This window comes from Miniopterus natalensis, chromosome 1 (genome assembly GCF_054644295.1).
Source record: "Miniopterus natalensis isolate mMinNat1 chromosome 1, mMinNat1.hap1, whole genome shotgun sequence".
NCBI lineage: Eukaryota > Metazoa > Chordata > Mammalia > Chiroptera > Miniopteridae > Miniopterus > Miniopterus natalensis.
In genome coordinates this window covers 197,546,957-197,569,470 of record NC_142081.1, presented here as the reverse complement: position 1 = coordinate 197,569,470, position 22,514 = coordinate 197,546,957, and positions in this window count along the sequence as shown.

Here is a 22,514-nt window from a genome sequence, read left to right as displayed (position 1 = left end):
GGCGGAGCCGCCCTCACGCTGTGACTCACTGCACAAGGACACTTCACTGAGCAGTGACGGGCCAGCGCTGGTGATGAGTCAGTTTCCTTGTCACATGGCTGTAGCTGCTGCTCCTCGCCTGTTTCCCCCTTGTATCCCTTTATTGTTGCAAGCACCTGGGTGACATCACTGTCTCATTAGGGTCCTCAAAATAGGATGCAGAGAACGTTCTGCATCTAGTCCCTTGCTGGCTGGTTGGCTGGTCTAGGAATTCCCTTTGTCAGAGCGCTTACGATGACACTCCTCCCATTTTGCGAGAATCTAAGGTGAACGGGCAGAATGGTCCGCAGAAAACGGTATTTGTGAAGATGCCACTTCCCTGCTCTACATGACTGTGACAGTCACACAGTGAAGAAATTAGGGCTGTGTGCCTTTCCCGTACATCTGATGATGGGTGTGCAGTCTTGTCCCCCAGGCGACTTCTGCTTTGCCCTCCATTAGTGAATCTGCCCCGGGCTGACTGGTTCGGAAGACTGAGGTGGTAGCTGACTTGCAGGGGCTGCAGGGAGGAGCCCGTGTGCCCACCACTTATCTTACAGGGGACCGTGAGTCCGCAGGATTCGCCCTGAGAGAGCCCGTCTGCCCTATGTCTTAGCTGAGTCTGTAACTACATTCTGTCTACTGTGGGGTTTTATGGTCTAAGGGTAAGTGACGTGAGACCTCGTGGCCTTGTTTTTTGATTCTATTGCTTGAGAAGGTAGAGGCCTGATTGATCTTACATTCTGAAACACTAAGGATGGATAGCTAATTCTGTTGGCTTAGGTAAGCATGTTGACACTAGCTGGTCCTGGATAATCCCATGGGCCCACAGGTGGGGTCTCAGGGGGCTCCAAGCCTGTTCATTTCCTGGTACGTTTCAGCAGTTAGAGGTGACCCTCTATTTTGAAAAATTGCTCACGTGATTGATCTCCACTACAACCATTTTCAGGGCAATACTTTCTAATGGAACTAAAGTTTTCTCTCTCTCCATCTCTTAGACTCAGGCACAGCAACCACCCCCACCCCCAAACTGGACATGAGGGGTTTACTCCTTACCCTGAAATACTAGCAGACTAGTTTAAGGTGAAATGTTTTAAAGGTAGGCATGTCTGCCTGAGGGGAACCCTGGACTGTGGTGGTCTGTTCCCCAGTGGATTTCCGCTAGGGCCTCCTTTATCCTAAGCTCACTTTGCCGCCTAATCTAGAAGATGGCTGCATATCGAGCTGACTAGAGAGGACTGCAAGTCCTAAAACTCACAGGGCCACATAGGTTCCTTGAGAGTTAACTTGTATAAAGTTGGTGTCCCTGTTGTCCTCAGTTAGATGGGGCTGGGTACATAAGGCCAGGCCATGGGGGTGTGAACCAAGTGATGGCTCATCTTCAAGATTCTTCAACACGAGGTGGTCTCTCCTCCCTCTTCCGGTGTCCCCTTTGTTGGCTACGCTCGGCCCCTCTAGGAATGATAGTGCGAAAGCAGGGGCATGTGCCTTGTGGGTTCTTGCTGGTGTTTCCTATGTCATTGAACAAAGACATCCCAGTAAAGATCTCTCCAAACATGATTGTGAGCTACATTTGAAGGAAGAAACTGGTCCTGGATGTCATTGGGTATATCTGTCCCTCCCTACAGAGTATCCGCTGTGGAGTGACTGAGGATGTGTGGTTCTTGTACCCTGTCCACACAGGTAGGGTGAAAAGTTTCTCTGAGTTAGCCCGAGAATAGCTGTGTCCGGAAGAGAGGGCTTGGGCTTGCCAAGAAAGGGAGGGAAGGTTGGTTTCTTCTTGTGACTCTCAAATTTTAGTCACAACTAAGATGTCACTGCTATGTCATGTTGAAATGGGTTTAGAAGACGTCACAGATCACCCCTGGCTCCAGGGAAACGCCTCCATTTCAGAAGAATGCCAGGACTCCTGGTCTTTCAGTATGAAACACATCTTTCCTGCTGTAGCAAGACCCCCACTCCCACAGCTGTGGTCCCCACCACCTAGCTTCTGGCGATGGTGTCTTTCCCTCCCGAGAAGAGATTCCTTAGAGACCCCTCCACCCCTACCTAGCAGGGGCGTGCAGGAGGCAGCCGATCAGTGAGTCATTGATGTTTCGAGCTCTCCCTCTCCCTTCCTCTCTCTGAAATCAATACAAACATTTTTTAAAAGAATGAGTACACAGAAGACAGAGAAGTGATTCAAGTGATCACTGACTTGTCAAACCAGACAGACCACATGACAAGGGAACAAGATTTAGAAGTATTGCAACAACTGTCCACCTAGAATTCCATATTGAGCAAAACTGTTCAGGATGAAACAAGGTATTTTCAGATGAAGGGAAATTGAGAGAATTCGCTGTCAGCATTTCCACGCTGCCACAGCACAAGGAACGCTGCAGGGGGCTCCCGGGGTGAAGAGAAAGAACAGAGGAGTTACGTCTCCAGGAAGGAAGAACATCGGGAACAGCAGTAAATATTTAGGCAAATGCCAAACATTGTTTTTCCTTTGTTTTTAAAAGAGACATAGGATCTCATCCGTCGTCACGTCTGCTGTCCTGGTATTGCCTTGCTTTTGTTGAACCCTTATTTTACTCATAATGGCCCCATGGTGCAAGAGTGGCAAAGCAGGCCATTCAGATACACCAAAGAGAAGCCCTAAAGTGCACGTATAAGAAAAAACATAGGGTTCAGGACTACCTGGGCTCAGGCATCCACGAGGAATTTCTTGGGGACCTATCCCCTGAAGATATGTAAGGACTGCTGCACCTCCAGAAGCTCTGAGGGTTTGGGAGCAGTTTAGAATTCGTTAAATGCCTTCATCCCGTCCCGCAGCCCATAGCCTAGGACTTTTCTTTTGGCTAATTGAACACTGCCCTCTGGTGTGTGGAGTAGGAAACAGCAGGGATTCACTTCCCAGAAAGCGTCTTAAAACAAAAGTTACGGCTGCACCAGTTTACATTCCCACCAACAGTGCACAGGGCTCCCTTTCCTCCACGACCTGATGACACTTGTTATCTGTCTTCCTGGTAAACAGGCACCCAAATGGGCGAGGTGATGTCTCATCGTGGTTTTGCTTTGCGTCTCCCTGGCGACTGCTAATGTCGAGCACCTTTGTATGTCTTTGAAAAAATGTCTGTTCCAGCCCTTTGCCCCTTTATATTAGATTATTTGGGGTTTTTGGGTTTTTTTTGCTATCAAGTTGTGTGAGTTCCTTATGTTCTGAATATTAACCCTGATCAGATAGATGGTCTGCAAATACTTCCTCCCTTTCTGTAAGTTGCCTTTTAACTTTGTTGATTCCTTTGCTGTCAGATGATTCCAACACTTTTTAGTTTGCAGTCCCATTTATTTTTGCTTCCATTTTATTTTGTCTGTGCTTCTGGTATTATATTCAAGAAATAATTGCCAGGACCAACGTCAAGGAGCTTTCCCCCTATGTTTTCTTCTAGGAGTTTCAGGTCTTATGCTTAAGTCTTTAATCCATTGCAGTTAATTTTCGTGTACAGTGTGAGAGCGGTGCATTCGTTCTTGTGCAGGTGGCCATCCGGTTCTCCCAGCACCATCTACTGAAGAGACTGTCGTGTCTCCACTGTGTGAGAAAGTATGGATCCCCTTTCCAGAAGAGAAGCCCGCTTTGCCCAAACATAACTTGTGTCCGACTCCATGAAAGTCCATCACCGGCTCCCTTACAGGGCGACTTCTAATCTTATCAACGCCCATCCCTCTATTTCTAACTTTTCTCAAGTGGGTAATGGACCCTTTGTGAGCGCTTGAGGAAGTATACCTTCTCCTGAAGCAAGAGTGGCCACAGCTGCTTTTAGTGTGAACTTTTTCTTTATGGAGCAAAGATGTTATTTACTGACAAGAAGAAAGTATTTAAAAGTGAAACCCTCGGGGGAGGTCTGGGCAGAGCATAAGCCCTGGGCCCTCCGGGGAGCCTCGGTCCTCTCTCCCTAGTCGAACAGCTGAGCCTCGCACCCAGAGCTCCCATCCCAGCTCTGAGACTTGTCAGGTCACGGGCAAGGCAACTGACTCAGATGTAAATTCTTCCTGTTAAAATGGAAAGAAACCCTGCAACCTTCATTGTAGTGTTGTAGAAAATTAAACGAGACACTGCTCACACGTTCTCGGGTACATAATTCTAGTGTGCGATGTTCTTCCCTTTCCTGACTTTAAGGGCGACGTTCCCTGAGTTCCTTCACCCCCAACCTAATAATCTGTACTCTCTGTGCTGCTGATAACTTCCTGGGTTCACCCCCACACTTGACCTCCCCCTCCACACTTCAGTCGCAGAAACAACCCTGGGATGGATATTTCCCATGGAGTGGATTTCTGTCGCTTCGGTTTGTCCATCAGACAAGCCTCTGGCTACTAGGACTCCTTTTTCTCCGAGGGTTTCCCTGACCCTACCTCCTCCCACCAGAGGGAAGGACCCAGAACCCACAGTCCATGTTCAAAGCATCCTCCCCTCCCCTCGGTGATTTCTCAGGGGCAGACATGTGACCGCATGAGGGCTCCTCAGGCTTCCTTTCCAAGAGTTGATACAGTTTCTATGCTTCTTGGGGTTTTATTTTGAGAGGAAGGGAGAGGGGGGGAGAGAGAAATCTGAGAGAAACATCATTGATCGGCTGCCACCTACATGGAGCCCGCAACCTGGGCATGTACCCCGATGGGGAATTGAACTATGACCTTTTGGTTCCCGGGTCGATGCTCAACCACTGAGCCATATCAGCTAGGTGAGTTGATAATGGTTTTTAAGAGATAAGGGGCCTCTTTTGCCGTCATGTGTAGACAACACAGCCTGGAGCTGTGGAACAACATTATCACCATAAAGGAAGAGCCCAAGAGTGAGCCAACAGGAAGCTTGAGCTGAGAGATTGAAAGAAAGATTATTTGTGACTTCAGTTATCTGACAGATAAAACCATGAGGCGTTTCAAAACCAATTCCCAGTAGCTTAGCACATAGAAAAGGTAAATAGCTTATAATTAGAAAGCCATTGCATTAGACTAGACTCGTGGTCTCAAGCCATAAAGACCCAACATGCTGACTCCTCCAAACAGCTCTCCCTATGTTCTTGTTTCGGTTGGAGACAACATCCACCCAGTCACTCCAGCTGAGGACCGGGAGGCACCCTCACTGCTGCTCCATCCTCGTATGTGGTCAGACCAACCAGTCCTGCTAGTCTTCTCTCCTCTTGCTCCAGTTGTTCCACTTGTCTCATCTCAGCTCCCATTACCTGGTTTAGACACCACCACCTTCTCTCTGGATTACCAAGAGTGTCCTAACTAGTCTTTTTGTCTCTGGTCTTATTTCATGTTAGTTTGGTGGGACTAATGAAGACGGATTTACTTAAAACACATCTACCCATGATGTTCCTCTGCTTAAAACCCTTTGAGATCCTCGTACACCAGGGTAACATCCAACCTCTTCACATGGAACATAAAATCTTTCAAGTAATGTTTAGCTGTTTCCTGCTTCCAACATTACTGTCCAGAAACAACCCTCTTCGTAGTTACCCCTGGGCAGTACCCTAACCCACCGCTGGGCCTCCTCCCATCCCCTTGTAAAAGGCAGCGTTGTTTGTCTCTCTGAAAACCCAGGCTCTGGAAGGATGCCGGCCTAGGCTTGAATCCTTGTTCTGGTGCGTGCTGACCACTCCTTGGGCAAGCTAGTTGTCTAACCTCAGTTATCTCATTTGAAAGATAGGGATGCTAATAGTAGCCGTTTCGTGAGCATGTTGCCATGAGAACTTAAAAGTCTGGACCAAATTCTATGTGTATAGATGGGAGGGTGTTTCCACAGCAAGAGCAGTTCTCTGACACCAACTGGGTGTCCTACAATTCAGTTCAATTTTTACACTGTGCACCCAGGGATAGCATCCAGTTCCCCTGGTTACAGGCTTAGTCCTACAAACTGTCCTCCCTCCACCCCTAGATGCCACTCACAAGCCTAAGTTGTAACCTGCTTCTGACTGACTGGCTAGAGATTGGAGGTTCCAACAACCCCCTCTTTGGGTTTAATTTGCTAGAGAAGCTCACAGAATTCAGAGAAACATTTTCCTTACTAGATCACTGGTCTATTATAATTCAGGAACACCCAGATGGTAGAGGTGCGTAGGGCAAGGAATGGGGAGAGGTTAAACTCTCCCAGCACCTACATGTTCACAAACCCTGAAGTTGCCCGAACTCGGTCCTTTTGGGGTTTTATGAGGGCTTTATTACCGAGGCATGACGCATGAGATCACTGGCCACTGGCATCTGAGCTCAACCTCTAGCCCCTCTCCTTTCCCAGAGGTCTGGGTGGGACTGAGCAGTGGGTGGTTCCACTGGCAGCCAGCCTCCTACGTTAGGTGAGGTCCAAAAGTCACTTAGGAAATTCTGAGAGCTTTAGGAGCTCTGCCAGAAGCGGACGAAGACCACATACATATTTCTTACGTCGCGATACCACAGGGGTTTCGTGAAAAGCACGTAGCACAACCCTGGAAGGCAGACTCGGCGGGTGTTAGACATCACTTCCTCTGTCTAGAGCTCTCGTCACAGAACTTGCCCTACTCCCTCTGCCAGGCTCACTTCTTCCTAACCTTTGACTCAGCTCTGGTGTCGCCTATTCCAGAAGGCCCTCCAAGACCCCGAGAACTGGGGGGCCGGAGAGGCTGCTCCTCAGGGACCCGGGACCATCTCCACCCTGTTCTTACTGTGCTGGGTCAGCAGACTCACCTCATCCGAGCTCCTTGGGGGCTGAGACGGTGTTTTCATCTTTGCATCTCCAGCTCCTGACAGTTTGGGGGCTGAGTTGAATAGAAATGTTAGTATCTTCCCCCTCAGCCTGTAATGGGGAGCATGAGAACCAGCAACAACCATGGTCATTTCCACGGATCCTCTTGCTACTTTTAATTTTCCCAGTACATGTAACTTAGATCTATTACTCCTGTCTGTTTCTACCCTGTCGGGCTGGACAGGTGACACATCAGGAGAGACAGGCTAATGAATATGAATGGATAGCAGTAACTTGACAGTCTCCTTTCCAAAAAAAAAAAGCTTTTTCCATAGTTCATCGGCCTTGGAATGATGGATTGCAGAACTCGCACCTTTTATTACAGCACGTGTACTCGGCCCAGCCGAGGACCCTAAAGCCTTCTGCAAGGAGAGAGAGTCTAGGGGAATATCGAAGGTGGTTTCTGCCAGCCTCCCTGCCCACCCCCCCACAGTGGCTGGATGGTCCACACCCAGTTCCTGGGGTAATTCCGACGTCTAGGAGTTAAGAGTTGGAACTCAGATGGCCAGGGCAAAAGGCTTGTGAGCTTAGTTTGTTTCATGAATCACTTATGGGAGCTGCTAGATGGTTGTAATGAGAAAAGCAGGGGGTTTGGGAATGAGTTTGAATGTCTACTTATCCTTTTATAGGTGAAGAAATCATGACTCAGGCAGGGTAAATAATCTGCCCAGCACCTCCCAGCTAGGCAATGTGAATATTTATTTTCCACGAGCACTGTTGGGAGGAGAAAGCTCTATGTAGCCCCCAGCAGGGTGCTGGCACCCGGGAGCACTAACACCTCGTGTGTGCCACTGGAAAAATGGATCCTAAAGTGTCCCGAATAGCACCCTTTTCAGTTTTACATGTTGCCCCGATGATGAATGTCCTCTCACCCCTACCCCCACTTCTCATGTTTTCACCTGTAGAAGGGATTTTCTGCTCCATTCCCCAGAAGTGTATGAAAAGATGTCAGCTCTCTTCCCGTGACCTTCACGGTAGACAGGGGAGGAAGGGAGGCCATCCTGCTGTGCTCAGCTTAGTGATGTGAGCACCTTGGTGCCACCCGGCCGCTCATTCTCTCCTGGACTCCCCTTGCCCACAGGATGTGTGCTGTTTCCTCCTGTGGGGCACTTACAGGGACAGTCCTCCCCTCCGGTCAGTGGCTGGGTGTCAGGGGTATGAAGGCAAACTATCAGGGGAGCCATCATGACCACATATATGAACAACACTCTCCAATCAGTTGTCAGCAACGAAGCTGACATGGTTAAGGCCATCTGACTTCTGTCATCTCTTGGTTGAGTCCAACTTTGGGAGCGGATAAAAGGGTTTTAAAGCCAGCTGAGCCCTGGTCGGGTGGCTCAGTTGGTGGGAGTGTCATCGCACATACCAAAAGGTGGTGGGTTCAATCCCCAGTAAGGCGCTTGATGTCTCTCTCCCTCCCCCTTCTTTCTATTCTCGAGTGAAGATTTAATAAAAGAAGGCCGAATGATACCAATCTCCATCCATTGGCCAGGGATTTGAGATACAAATCCTGGTGGCTGGAAATAAAGTGAATCAATGCTTTGGGCTTAGCCAGGGGGTAAGCCCTCAGGTTTTAATACCGTAGCAGTTGGTGGGCCAGAGAGCTTGTTCCTTCACTGCTGAGTGAGAATTTGTCTGTACTTGATCAGGCGGATGGGACTAGTGGGCAGGAGCTCGGCGATGCTCTGTGGCTGATCTCACCCGGGCCGGGGCGCGAGCAGCCAGTCCCTTGGCGAAGCATGGCTGAGGCAGGGATGGCGGGAAGAGTGTCTTTGAGCTTTGGTTAAGGCTCCCTCCAAACAGGCAAATCTTTCCTGCATAACTGACCAGACGTTGATGGATGTCCCTGTTTTTATTGGTTTCTTTGCCAAATCTGCAGGCCAGAATTTTAAGCTGAAAAGAGCTATAATTCATGTGGGGCTGAGAGCATTCCTGTCGGCTCTATGTAAGTCATTTGAGGTGAGCCCTACACCAGCTGCCGCAAATTCAGTGCCCGCTGATGCTGTTCTGAACTGCCTGGGTTTCTTTGCTCCTGGTGCAGTTCTTCTAGAACAGGAGTGGGGAACCTTTTTTCTGCCAAGGGCCATTTGGATATTTATGACATCATTTGCGGGCCATATAAAATTATGAACTTAAAAATTAGCTTGCTATATTTGGTCAGACATTTAATTAACTCACCCCTATGTGATGGCTGGAGCTGCTTCTCCTTGGTGAGGCCTTGGTAGGGCCGGATGTTCTCCACCCCTGTTCTAGAAGGTCAGAAGCTCACCTGAGGATCTGGTTTAGATATACTGAATTAAGGTCCCTTCCTGCTCTACCCGATGATGTTGATAATAAATAGCATTATAATCTAGCCCACCCCCCACATTTTACAGGTTAAAAATGTATTTTGCTCTTAAAAGAAGGCATAGTTCTGAGAAGGTGGAGAGCAATGTCACAGGGAGACAGGAGAGGCTGGTGACAGATCAAATGTTGGCCTCCAGAGACAGGCTTCGGACCTGTTTGATGATTCCCTCTGCTGGTCCCCACCTTTGAAAAAATGCAGCTAATTTAAGCTGGTTAGAAAGGTTATGTTAAAAAAATACTGCAACTTCTACACTCGATGAATGGCAGGAAGCAGGAAGGGTACCTGGACAATAAGTTTTTCCCCTCTAGATTTTCAAAGAAGCAATAAATTCAATGGTGGAAAAAACAAAACCAAAAAACGTGTAAGATATTGGGTCTCCTTCAAAGAAGGAAGCACTTTGTTAAATACAGGAGAGGCTACCTGGCTGAACAAATACATTTTTAGGAATCCTGTACAATGTCACCAAGTTGAAGCTTTGGGATGGCTTAGGTCACCTCGGTGCTTCCTGGGAGTGCCTGGTGCTGAGCAGCCAGGTAGCCACCTCCAGTCCCGCCCCACTTGGCCTTACCCCCTCCACTCCTTTCCCCGTGAGGCAAGCAAACTGTCATGTCCATTTGGGGGTTCACTTCAAACAGGTTTTCTGAAAGGGCGTGCACTCCTGCTCCAGTTTCTGGGCCATGGAGGCGGCGTGCTTTGCTTTGTGGAGTTCCTTTCGCTTGGGTTTGTCTTCAGAAGGCCGTGGGTAGTGCACGGATGAGATCCCGAGCAGGCGAACTCGTGCTAATCTTCGGGCCCTTGAACTGGAGATGGGTAAACGTTTCTCCACTTCCTTCAATGTTTCCTTTGCCCAGGTGACAATGTCGTCACTGGCCTGCCCACTTTCAATTTCTAACACTCAGCATGCAGTTTTCGAGCTGCTCGGCCCGCGGGTACTGCTGGGTCCAGAGCTGGGGGCAGCTGGGGCTTTGGGCCCCGCTCTGCTGAGACCAGGCCCCGGGAGAGCACGTGGCGGGGTGGCGGGGGGCGGGCACAGCTGCACAGAGCTGGGGTTTTCAGGCTGTGTCCCTGGGAGGCTTCTGTCTGGCGTCCAGACAGGGCGCGGGCTGCACCGTGTGGCTGCGTGGAGAGAGTTCAGCTCCCGCCACCGCAGGAAGAAGTGCCAGGCGCTCAGCTTTCAGGAGAGGAGATCTGAGCGGGCCCTTCCCCCATGGACAGGGTTGTTCATGTCTTTCCAAACTGGATTTCTCTCTTTGGGCAGCTCGTCCAGCCCGAGAACACAGTCCTTCAGTTCCCCACCGTTTTCCTGCCTCCCCCCTTCATGTTGCCGCTAATCACAGCCCGCGGGCCTGCATCTGCCGCTTTCTCCGAGAGCAGCCTGCTGTCTTCCCCACCGGACCCTGAGTGCTTCTCTCTCTCCTTTTCTAAGAGTGGGAGCAGTGCCATGGCAATGCCTAATCCTCACCTGGAGGTGGGGGGCGGATGGGTCGGGGGGGAAAGGGCAGTCAGCCAGGTGACGGGATTGAAGTGCTTTAGGCCAGTGCTCCTCAGGATGCCAAGCATACAAGTCCCTCGATGCGCAGATTCTGATTCAGATGAAATGGGGCCAGAGGCTGTAGTTCTTACAAACTACCTGGTGGTGCTGATGCTATAAAACTGAGGCTACCACTCAATGCATTTGGGCACAGAGGGTAAGGTACTTGTTCAAAGTCATACAGTTATTTTGGCAAGTTGGTGATTACCAAATATTCCATGTGCTTCCCCTGCATGTCCTAATCTCTCTTGCAGTTGAAGCTGTTCAACTAATCCCAGCCAATGCGTTGTTGGGGACATGATATAAGTCGCCTCTTAGCTGAGGCCATTAAAGACCAGCCCTCCCTTCCCCTCCAGCCTTCTCTGTATTTTGTAACCTGCCTGAAACATGACCCCCAAAGTAAGGTTAGCAGGAGCTCTGCCCAACCCACAGTGCCCTGCACACGACGATACGGAAATTGTGGTTGAATTTAAACCACTACAAGTTTGAGTTTTGTTAGCTGATTATGCTGACTAATGTGAGCTTGCACTGAAAATGCAGTTCAACTGCCTGCTGCTACGAAAGCCAAACTCGTGAGGCTGGTGCAAAAGGAAAGGTTTTATTCAGACACCCTGGGAAAACGGCGGGCTCCCATCTTAAAGACCAGCCCCTTCCTCCTCAAGCCCATGGTTCTGATGGGATAGGGAAGGGAGGGCTTTTTTTTCTTCTGTCCAATTGTCTTGCTAGCTTTTGGCATCCTCGGGTCCTGGCCATTCATCTTTCTAACTCTTGGTGTGCTCAGTGTAGAACCTCCCCAGGCACCATCTTGGCCATTGGGGGGAGGGGGGGGGGACTCCCTGATGCTCCAACTGATTGTCTATGATAACAATTCTCCCCTTCAAAACTCTGGACCCTTGTCATCTTACCAAGGGTAAATGGGTGAAGGTCTCATCTTCCGTGGTTTCTTCCTGCTGTCAAGGGGTGTTATTCTTACCCCCAGGTCCAGAGAGTCCTGCAACCTACTAAAAGAGGGGGGTCAGGTGGAGGGAAGCCTTTACGCACGGAGGAGGCCTGCTCCTGTGGAACCCGGCATGCGCCGTGTCTGGAGGGTGGCACTGCTTCCTATTTCAGGGGTGCTGCAGGTGGGCTTCCAAAGCGACACCTATTGTGTAGATGAGCAATCAAGTATTCAGTGAGGGGTATGCCTAGCAGCGCAGGGGGATTGGAATGAAATCAGAAACTGGAGATGCTAAAGGATACCCGTGATCTAATGCCAAATGGGGCTTTCGGTGGCACACCCAACAGTAGGGTAAGTTTGCCAAGGAAGCCACTGTCTGGGAAGTACAAAGGCATTATCAGTCCAAGCATGGGCACAGAGTATAGCAATTATCAAAAAGTAATAAAAAGTAACACTGAGGGCCCGAGGGGGGAGATTGGTGCAGAGGAGGGCCGAAGAGGGGGAGAATGGAAACATCTGTGATAATGTCAACAATAAAAATACATAATTTTAAAGAAAAAATAACATTGTCACTTAGCTGTGGGAAGCTTGTACTTTTCTGAAAGGAACTTCCAATCCTTCTGGACGGCAGGTCCAGCTTTCCCTCCCGGCGTCAACGGCAGCAGCCGTGCCCGAGCTCTCTGGCGGCGCCTGCTTTATCTGCATGGTGGAGCCAAGGCTTGATTCCCGTGAGCTTAGGGAAGAGTGTGTTGTCAGCAGAATGTCATAGGGACCAGCCCACTGCTCGGCTAACTGCTGTTCATGACCCTGAGTCTTCCAGGTCTTTAGTGAGACTTGGTCTCTCAGCTGGAACGGGCGTAAGGGCCCGTCAGAACGGAGAGATGGACGTGCAGTGAGCAGACCTGTGCAAAATGGTTGGTGTTTGCCCGAAATGCTGTACAGATGGTTTGGTGTTTGATACATGTTCTAAATCTAAAGGGGGTGCTCCTAAAACAAACGTGAAAGGGTCTCCCATAAATTATTTCAAAGGGCTTAATTTGAGCCCACTTCAGGTGCTACCCTAATCCAGAGCAAGGCAATAGGGAGGGCCCGGTCCCATTTCAAATGTTTCCTGGCATCCTTTTGCCAGGGTCGTCTTTACTGAGAGGGTCGGTCTTCCCGTTGACTAGGGTCTCCAAGATGCATGTAGTTCCTGTTGAATCTGTAAAGTCTCCTGTCTTCTGGGAGATTTCTGAAGTGAATGATGGGCCATTGTCACTTTGAATGTAAGAAAATCCAAACCTAGGGCTTATTTCTTTGAGTAGAAGTTTTGCTACCTTAGTTGCCTTCTCAGTTCTAGTGGGGTATGCCTCTCCCCATCCAGAAAAGGTGTCTACAAAAACTGATAAAAGTTTAGTTTCTATGGTTTCAGGCATCTGTGTAAAGTCAACTTGCCAGTCCTCAGTCGGGCACATACCTGACAGGCTTGGGCAATCCTCTGAATGGTCCTTTGTCAATGAGGGTCCTTCCAATGTGGTCTCATGAGGTGCATTAAAGCCTCCCTTCCATAATGAGTCCCTTCATGTGGGTGCTTGAGGATGGGACATACTAGAGCTTCAGGGAGTAAGATCATACCATGAATGTACATCTCCCATATAGAGTGAGGGTCAGTGCTAGAGAATCCCATTCACGGGCCCGTTCCTCATCTCATTCAGTGCAGTGGGTTTAAATTCTGACAAGCCCAGGAGGGAGATGAAGGCCCCATAGAAGTGACAGCTCTAGGGAGGCCTGTCTGCTGCTTTATGGGCAGTGTGGTTTCCCCGGCTTGCTTGGCAACCGTCCTTCTGGGGTCCGGGCAGTGCCCTGTGGCAATCTGGTTCCGCAGGCTGACTGCCTATAGCATTTTAAAGTCTCTTGCATGTTTGATGCCCTTGTTCCTGAGGTTAAGAGCCCTTCCTTCCCATACTGCCCCACGGGCATGGGCTACCCTGCAGGCATATTTAGGGTCAGCGCAGATGTTAACATGCTTTCCCTGGGATAATTCTAAGGCTCTGGTGAGGGCTATAGGCCAAAGTTTGAACTACAAATTCGGCAAAACCCCGTAATCCCTAAGAATCCACTAAGCTGCCTCTGGTTCTCTGGGATTTTTATTGCAGTAATGGCTTGTTTTTGATCAGCCGTCATGTTCCTGGTGCCCTGTTTCAGCTGGGATCCCAGGCAGCCGCCTCCTGTGTGCAGATCTGGGCCTTGTGAGGTGATGCTTGTCCTCTACTTGCCAAATGACTTGGGACACTGATGGGGTTGAGCGAATGGTCTTTGTAAGCATTGCTAGCTGTTAGTAAGTCATCCACATACTGTAGGAGGACTTCCGATTTCAATTGAATATTCTTTAAATCTTTTGCTAACATTTCCCTGAATATGGTCAGGAACTTTTTTCCCCAAGTGTTTTTATTGATTTTTTAGAGGAAGGGAGAGGGATAGGATAGAAATACCGGTGAGAGAGCCATCACTGACCTGGCGCCTCCTGCACGCCCCCGGCAGGATCCAGCGTGCACCCTGGGCATATGCCCCGGCCAGAAGCTGAACCGGTGGTCTGTTGGTTCATGGGTCGGTGCTCAACCACTGAGCCATACCGGCTGGTCTGGGAATTCCTAAATCCTTGTGGCAACATAGTCCAACAGTACTGGAGCATGGCTTTAGTTTCTGGGTCCTTACCATTCAAAGGCAAGTAGTTGAGCCTGTTCATATGTTGGGATGCAATAAAAAGCATCCTTCAAGTCTAGGACTGAAAACCATTTGCTGTCCCCGGGCATAGTGGTCAACAAGGTATAAGGGTTGGGCACCATAGGATGTATGTATTGGACAACGTCATTTATGGCCCTAAGATCCTGTAGAAATCGATATTCATCAGAGTGGGGCTTTTTAACTGGCAAAATGGGGGTTTTATAGGAAGATTGGCATTGGCCAAATTCTGATTTTAAGAATTTCTGCAATACTGGTTGAATTCCCTCTAAAGCTTCTGTGGGATCCATACCCCTTCTTTTAGGTTAATTTTTATCGGTTAAATGTTAACTGCTGCTCTACCTGGGGTTCTGTCAGCCCAACAGCTTAATCTAGATCTCGGGTGGGAACAGTTCACCTCCAGGTCCTTCTGGGCAAGTCAGGAGTACCTGGAGCTGGAGAGTGTGTTCCAGTGGGACTTCTAAACCCAACTGCTGCCTGGCCAGTGTGGCTCAGTGGCTGAGTGACCCATGAACCAAGAGGTCACTGGTTCGATTCCTGGTCAGGACGCATGCGTGGGTTGCGGGCTCCATCCCCAGTAGGGGGCGTGCAGGAGGCAGCCTGTCAATGTCTCTCTCATTGATGTTTCTATCTCCCTTCCTCTCTCTAAAAATCTATAAAAAAAATTAAACATAGTTGCTGCTTCTCAGAGGAAAAAGTGATTTGTGCATGCAATTTACAAAGTGCATCTCTGTCCAAAAACAGAATGGGGCAGTCTGGCATATAGAGAAAACTATCGTAAGGTTTTGATCCCCAAGCTGGCATTATAGATTCCAACGGGATGCCTGTCTTTGTGATTGCCCAGTCACTCCAGTAACTGTCACCTTGAATAGTAATTGACACCGCAGCTGAACTTTCCTTGGGTAGTCTTGTATTTAGCACTGAGTATGTAGCTCACTTATCTGTGAGGAAGTCGATCAACTTGTTCCGCGCTGTCAGTTGTACCTGGGAAATAGTGATAGGCCAGGAGGTGACTTCAGGAGCCCCTGAGCCACCAGAGCTGTCATTCCTTTCTAACATTCTTGGTGAGGGTTTCTTTCTTTTTGAGTCTGGGCAGCCCTTTTCTCAATGGCTCTCCTCGTTACAGCAGGCACATTGATTGGCACCTAGTGAGTCTTCCCCTTTTCCTTCTGGGTCCCTCCTCTCCTTCTGGTGTCCCTGTGCTGTTTCTAAGAACACAGAGACCTGCTTTAATTTCCTTGTTTCCTGGCCATGGTGAACTTTAAAGGCTACGTCCACCAGCTGGGAGGGATTCATTCCCAATGCCCCGTCTAAACATTGGAGCTTCCTTCTGCTATCTGGGGCCCTCTGCCCAATAAAAGTCAAGTTTACCATCTGGACATTTTCTGGTGCCCATGGGTCAGTATCACTGTGTTCTCGATAGGCCTGAAAGATCCTTTCTAAAAATTCAGAAGGATCACACTTCCCAGCTGCCAAGATCTTGGAAGCTTTGTGGCTCAGCAAAGAAGGGAATCCATTGAGAATAGTCTCTAAAGTGTCGAGCAATATCCAGATATTACCAGCACTCTGCCTGTCTCCTGCCTGAACCTTGGGTTCTTCCATTGGGTATGCTAGGACCACTTGCCTGCCTAGACCCTCTGCAAAAGCTTTGCACACCCTGCCACTGAACACTGAGGAGGGGTTCAAGATGGTGGTGGAGTAGGGGGATCTTGATTACAATGCCTTCCAGAACCAAATTGGAAGTTATAGGTAAATTGGGGGACAATCACCCTGAAATACTAACTTGACACTATCTGAAGAGGAGACTTTTAACCAAGGACCACAGAAGCCACATTGAGCCCAGTAGGAAGGGCAGAGTTGCAAAAGGGGCTGGCCCTGCTCCCAGGGGTGGCAGGCAGAGGCTACAGAGGGACACCTCAGGTTCCCCTGAGACATGAGAAGCCTAGTCCCCAGACCAGGCCCCCAGCCCGGAGTGTCCGAATCCGGGAACAGGTGCCCACATAGCATCCAGCTGTGAAAGGCAGTGGGGTTATTGTCTGCCAATGAGAGCGGTGCTGCTGGAGCCAAAGCCATTCATTTAAAGGGTCAGTGTGCAAAACTTTTGTTTGCAGACACTCACCAGGGCGCAGGTGGAGGGAGGGTGGTGAGGACTGGCGTCGCCTGAGGAGAGCCTGGGGTGGCTGGCATTGGGGAGAGGCATGGAGGAGCGGCCACCAGGAGCCTGGTGCTAGATCATCTTCTGATAAAGGCCGCAGCCATTTTTCCTGGGAGGAACAACCAGTCCACTCCATGCAGCATCAGCCTGGGGAAAGACGACGTTCCCCACCCTCCAGCATTCCACCCACCCAGCTCCCTGGAGTCCTCCTCGCCCCACCCTGCATTTTAAGCCCTGCTGAGGAGTCAGCAACATAGGCTGGGCAGGCCATTCCCCCAACTTTCTGGGAACCTCACAGGAGATCAGATAGAAACATTCCCACCCCACCAGCCTCCAGCAGACCCAACCTCTGGGCTCTGCAGGCTCCACTCACCTGGCTACTAGGGGCTCCCACCTGCTGAGGGCAGGGGAAAATCTGGGGCAGAATCATACTGTGGCTTGGGGGTGGGGAAACATACCCACCATCTTCCCTGAAGTCTGAACAGCACCTCCCCCTCATGGGAAATCCAGTAACCCTGTCCTGATTCTGCCAGAGGCGAAGCCTTCTCAGTGTCTAAGCCTGGCAGCTGGCCAGCAGGGGGAGGCAGGTGGAGACAGATCCCAAAGAGCCTTGGGACATTTGCTGACCTGACCCTGGGCCCTGTGCTGGTAAAAACCGGCTCTGGAGTGCAGCTTGGTTTTTCCGGGGCACAGCCAAGCCCAACAGAGGCAGCCACATACTGTGGGATGCCTGTGGCTATAGACAGGTTGCTGGGAAGCCAGGAACCTGCAGACCAAGTGGTCAGCTTCAGACAGCATTGGAGCAGGATCCAACAAGCTTCAACTTTTTATTTTTTTGTGGTTGTAGTTTTTCTTTCTATTTTTTCCTTAATATTTTACATTTCTTAAAAGGAAACCTAGTACACTGCTGGTGGTAATGCAGACTGATGCAGCCACTGGAAAACAATATGGAGTTTCCTCAAATTAAAAATGGAACTGCCGTTTGACCCAGTGATCCCACTTCTGGGAATATATCCCAAGAAACCCGAAACACCAATCAGAAAGGCTATAAGCATTCCTATGTTCATAGCAGCACAATTTACAATAGCTAAGATCTGGAAACAGCCCAAGTGCCCATCAGTAGATGAGTGGATAAAAAAGCTGTGGGACATTTATACCATGGAATAGTATGCAGCTGTAAAGAAGGATCTCGTACCGTTTGGGGGACAGTATGGAAGGACCTGGAGAGTATTATGCTAAGTGAAATAAGCCAGGCAGAGAAAGACAATGTGACGTGATCTCACTCATGTGGAATCTAATGAACAAAATAAACTGATGAACAAAATAGAACCAGAGACACAGAAGCATGAAACAGACTGAGGGATCTCAGAGGGAAGGGAGGTGGGGGGATGGAAAAAGATTAATGAAAGAATATGTGCATATATGCATAACCCATGGACACAGAAAATAGTGTGCTGAAGGCCTGGGGTGGGGCAGGGGCTCGGTGGAGGGGGGCAAAGGTGGGGGTGGGAGACAGCTATAATACTATCAACTAAGAAAAAATAATTAACTTTGAAGAAGAATCACAATATACAGCCTCACACAGCAGCAGAGGCCCAGCCATGGAGCCACATGTGCATGGAACCTGGAACCAGGGAGAAAAGCATAGACTCTCCAAAAATGGGTGTTAGGACAACTAAGTGAGTAATTCCCCTGGGACTGACTTTTGTGAGGATATAAATCTAATATGCTTTAGATATTTTTCATCTTAAACTTTGGACCCAGAAATCCTTTTGAAAGAGCCTGTAACTGACAGCTTGTATTTTATTATGGTGTCCACTATCCTGTGGAAGTTCATTTTGATACTAAATTTGATATAAAAGGCTCTCTGTGCCCTAACGGTAGGGAAGGACTTCTCCCCCTGTGCAGCGCCCTCTCTTGCTCTTCCCCTGCCAGGGTGATTACAGCAGGTGGTTCAGATGGCCCAGCTAAAATGAAGCACGAAAAGCCCCAAACCTAAAGAATTCTTCCTTACGGATTTTTAAAAAATGTCTTTTCTTTTAAAAGTTTAAGTAGCTCAATAGTAAGTGGACAAACTACCAGCAGGCCACACACAGGAAATGAAGTCCAACTTGTAAAGGTATGCTGTCCCACCAGGAACGGGGGATGGACAGGGAAAGAATTCACCGCTTCCTCCAGTTTCGATATTATTGCCAAACAGTATGTTGAAGTTCCTGTTTCTTCATGTCTTCAGCTCTCAGCCGACTGTCATTTCCCAACTATCGGGTTGGAAAGTTGCTTTCCACACAGGGACTGCCATTGATACCCCAATGCCACCCGCGATCCAGTGTCAGATCATTAGTGGCCCTTCTGCTGCCCTTCCGAGAACACAGGCGCCCCTTGGGAGTGACCTTCCATCCGGGCAATGGGTTGTTAGTGGGAGCGCTGTGTTTCTCCCCTGCCGGGTCCTCTCCTCTTGCCCTTTCCCTGCCTTTGCCCTTTCCCTGGGGTGATGCCCAGGTGGCTCAGATGGCTCAGCTACAAGATGAGACCCTCCCCCACCCCCATCAGATGAGGTCCCTGCCAGACTGGGCACCTGCAGTGTGAATGAGAAACATTTGTTTGGCTCACCAACTAGGATTATTATAAAATAACCTCAAAAAGCCCCAGGTGTAACCACTCTCTAAGGTACAGACCTAGAAATAGAACTGCTGGACTTAAATAGGATTTGGCACAGAACTGGCATTTCCTAAAGGGGAGTTAGCAAAACCTAGCCTGCCCTAGGTTTAGAGAGACATGACTAAAACTACCCTTCCCACCAAGCAGCCCGGACAGTCAGCTGGTATTTACAACGGTGTGTTTCCCCTTGTCCTGTGCTGCTCAGTGTGGTGGCCACTAGGCATCTGGAATGTGTCTAGGGAGGGTGACTGAAGAACTGAGTGCTTCAGATTTTATTATAAATTGAATAGTCTAAAACCTTCCTGTTAAATACAACTTGATGTTTGGGTAGGGTTGCATCTCATTATAAGGAACAACTTGGCATCAAAATAAAAACAAGCTATAAGTTTAAAATGTACACCAGATTTCTAAAGACTTTATTAAAAATACTTTATTAGCCTGGCTGGGCGTGGCTCAGCAGCTGAGCGTCAACCTAGGATCCAGGCGATTGGGGTTCAATTCCCGGCCAGGGCACATGCCCGGGTTGCGGGCTCGATCAATGACTCTCCCATCATTGATGTTTCTCTCTTTCTTCTTTCCTCTCTCTGAAATCAATAGATGTATTTCAAAAAATACTTTATTAATGTGTGTATACATAAAATATCGTAGTAAATTTTGTTGATAAAAAATGTGTAAATAACATTTTAGATGTATTGGGTGAAATATAGTTAATTCCATCTGCCCTTTTTGCTCTTTTAAATGTGGCTACTGCCCAGCCAGGCGTGGCTCAGCAGTTGAGCATCAACCCAGGATCCAGGCGATCGGGGTTCGATTCCCGGTCAGGGCACATGCCCTGGTTGTGGGCTCGATCCCCAGTCAGGGGTGTGCAGGAGGCAGCTGATCAATGACTCTCTCATCATTGATGTTTCTATCTCCCCCTCTCCTTTCCTCTCTATGAAATCAAAGATATATTTTAAAAAAAAATAAATGTGGCTACTGCCTGGCCGGCATGGCCCAGTGGTTGAGCTTTGACCCATGAACCAGGAGGTCACAGTTCAATTCCCCGTCAGGGCACATGCCCGGGTTACGGGCTCGGTCCCCAGTAGGGGGTGTGCAGGAGGCAGCCCATCAATGGCTCTCTCATCGTTGTTTCCATCTCTCCCCCTCTCCCTCCCTTTCTGAAATCAGTAAAAACATATTTGAAAAATATAAAAGAAAAAATGTGGCTACTAAAGAAATGTTTACATGCATGGCTCACATCCTATTTCTATGGGACAGCACTGCTCTAGACTGAGTCCATTGACCTTAGCATGACGTCTCACCCCAATCAGTGTGTCTGGTACGAGCTGAACCCCAAAGCAGTTCACAATGAGTGTAGCCTGTGGCTGCAGAAAGCTCCGCCTGTTGCCGAAGAGCGTTACAGACGTGAGGGGTACCATGGTGCCTCCTGCATCCATCTGCATGCAGCCCGGTGAATCGGGTGTCATTACTCATTCTGATAGTTTTCTTACTGGTAAAATGTGGTCTAGTGACTGCCACTTCCTAACTTTAGGAAGTCACTTTCTGTCCAAGTCCCCTCTTCTACTCCCATTGTCACCACCTTGGTCCATGCCTAATATAAACCCCCTTCAGGCTTTCACCACCTTATTTGACCTCTACTGCCCCCTAAATAACCAGAGGTGACAACTTGTTAGACTCTCTCTGCAGGATTAGAGGACAATGACTCATTGCAACTCGTAACAATCAGCCAAACTGCTGCACTGAAGCAACTCCCATCTGTCTTCCTCAGGGGCTGCCAATACTCATCTCAGGTCCAAGTCTCCTTTCCCCGATTGACTTAGTTCCTGGGAATGAGGGGAGGGACTTAACCCTCTTCAAGTATCCTCACACCCCTTCTTCCCACGCACGTGTGGGATCAACTGCACTTAGATGGATGGCACCCACAGTGCAGCTATACTTCCGCGGTCCGGGAGGCTCCTCAATGGCTTGGGCTCTCCCACCCGGGTCCCGCCCCCTGTGGAAAGCTCCCCAGGTTAAATGCCCCATCTGTTCTCTGATGAGGCCACTGACCAAGATATGAAAACTGCCATTGCTGCCCACACCAGCACCCAGAGGGTTCCGGCCAGAGCAAAACAAGAAAGCAGCCTGGCCTCCTCTCAGGGTACGGGGTTAACCAGCAGGGCATCGGATTCCAAGCAGACCCCGGGTGAAGCGAGGCCCCTGCGCTGTGCAGTGAATTGCCTTGACTGCATGTGGCTCAGAAACGTACACAAGACAGGCTGTGCAAGAGCGAGCCACGCTGCTTAACCTCTGAAATGAAAGGACAGATAGACTTTTACAGGTGCTTTATTTAACAAAATTTACTCCAACTTCTATATCTCTATAGAAACGTGTTTCAGAAACAGAGCAGCACACACAGTTGACACAGGAGCTCTACAGATGCTTGAAAGGGGCTATGCGAGGGTTTCTTTTTCTCACGTTGACAATGACAGGTTCAAATAATATCAGAAAGGCCGAGCAGCATCGCACCTTCGTTTTCTGGGACGGCTTCTATGGCCCCACAGCAGAAGGGATGGGCTTTGAGGGTTAACACATGGTGTTTGGGTTAGTTCAACAGCACTTAGCCCATTAACGGGCTCACAATATTATTTGGGGCTAGGGATAAAAACTTGAGTAAAATGTAATCTATTGGTCATTAAAAAAAAAAGTTCACTCTTTGTCACATCATATATATAAAAAGATCGCCTCATTTCTGCTCCCCAAAAGACAACCTACTTTAAAAAATAAGTGTGTGGCCCGGCCAAGCATGGCTCAGTGGTTGAGCGTGGACCTAGGATCCTGGAGATCGTGGTTTGATTTCCGGTCAGGGCACATGCCCAGGCTGCGGGCTCGATCCCCAGTCAGGGGCGTGCAGGAGGCAGCCGATCAATGAGTCTCATCATTGATGTTTCTTTCTCTCTCCCTTCCTCTCTCTCAAATCAATAAAGATATATTTTTTAAAAAAAGTGTATGCCCTGGCTGGGTAGCTCAGTTGGTTAGAGCATCGTCCCAATGCTCCAAGGTTGCGGGTTCAATCCCTGGTCAGGGCACATACAAGAAGCAACCAATGAATACATAAATAAGTGGAACAACAAACTGATGTGTGTGTCTCTCTCCCCCTCCTCTCTAAAATCAATAAATTAAAAACTAGTCACAGCATTATTAAATCACTTTAAGCTTAAGTAATTGATTAAAACAAGAGTTCCAACTATTGAAAAAAAACAAGCGTAAAATGGTTTCATTAGTGCCATTAGTACAATTTAGTGAGTAGAGTCCTTCAAAGTCATGGTAAGAAAGAGCACACACATACTCAAGACAGTCCTGCTACCTCCTCCAACGTTGTTAGAAATGATATAGTTCATTTCATGACAC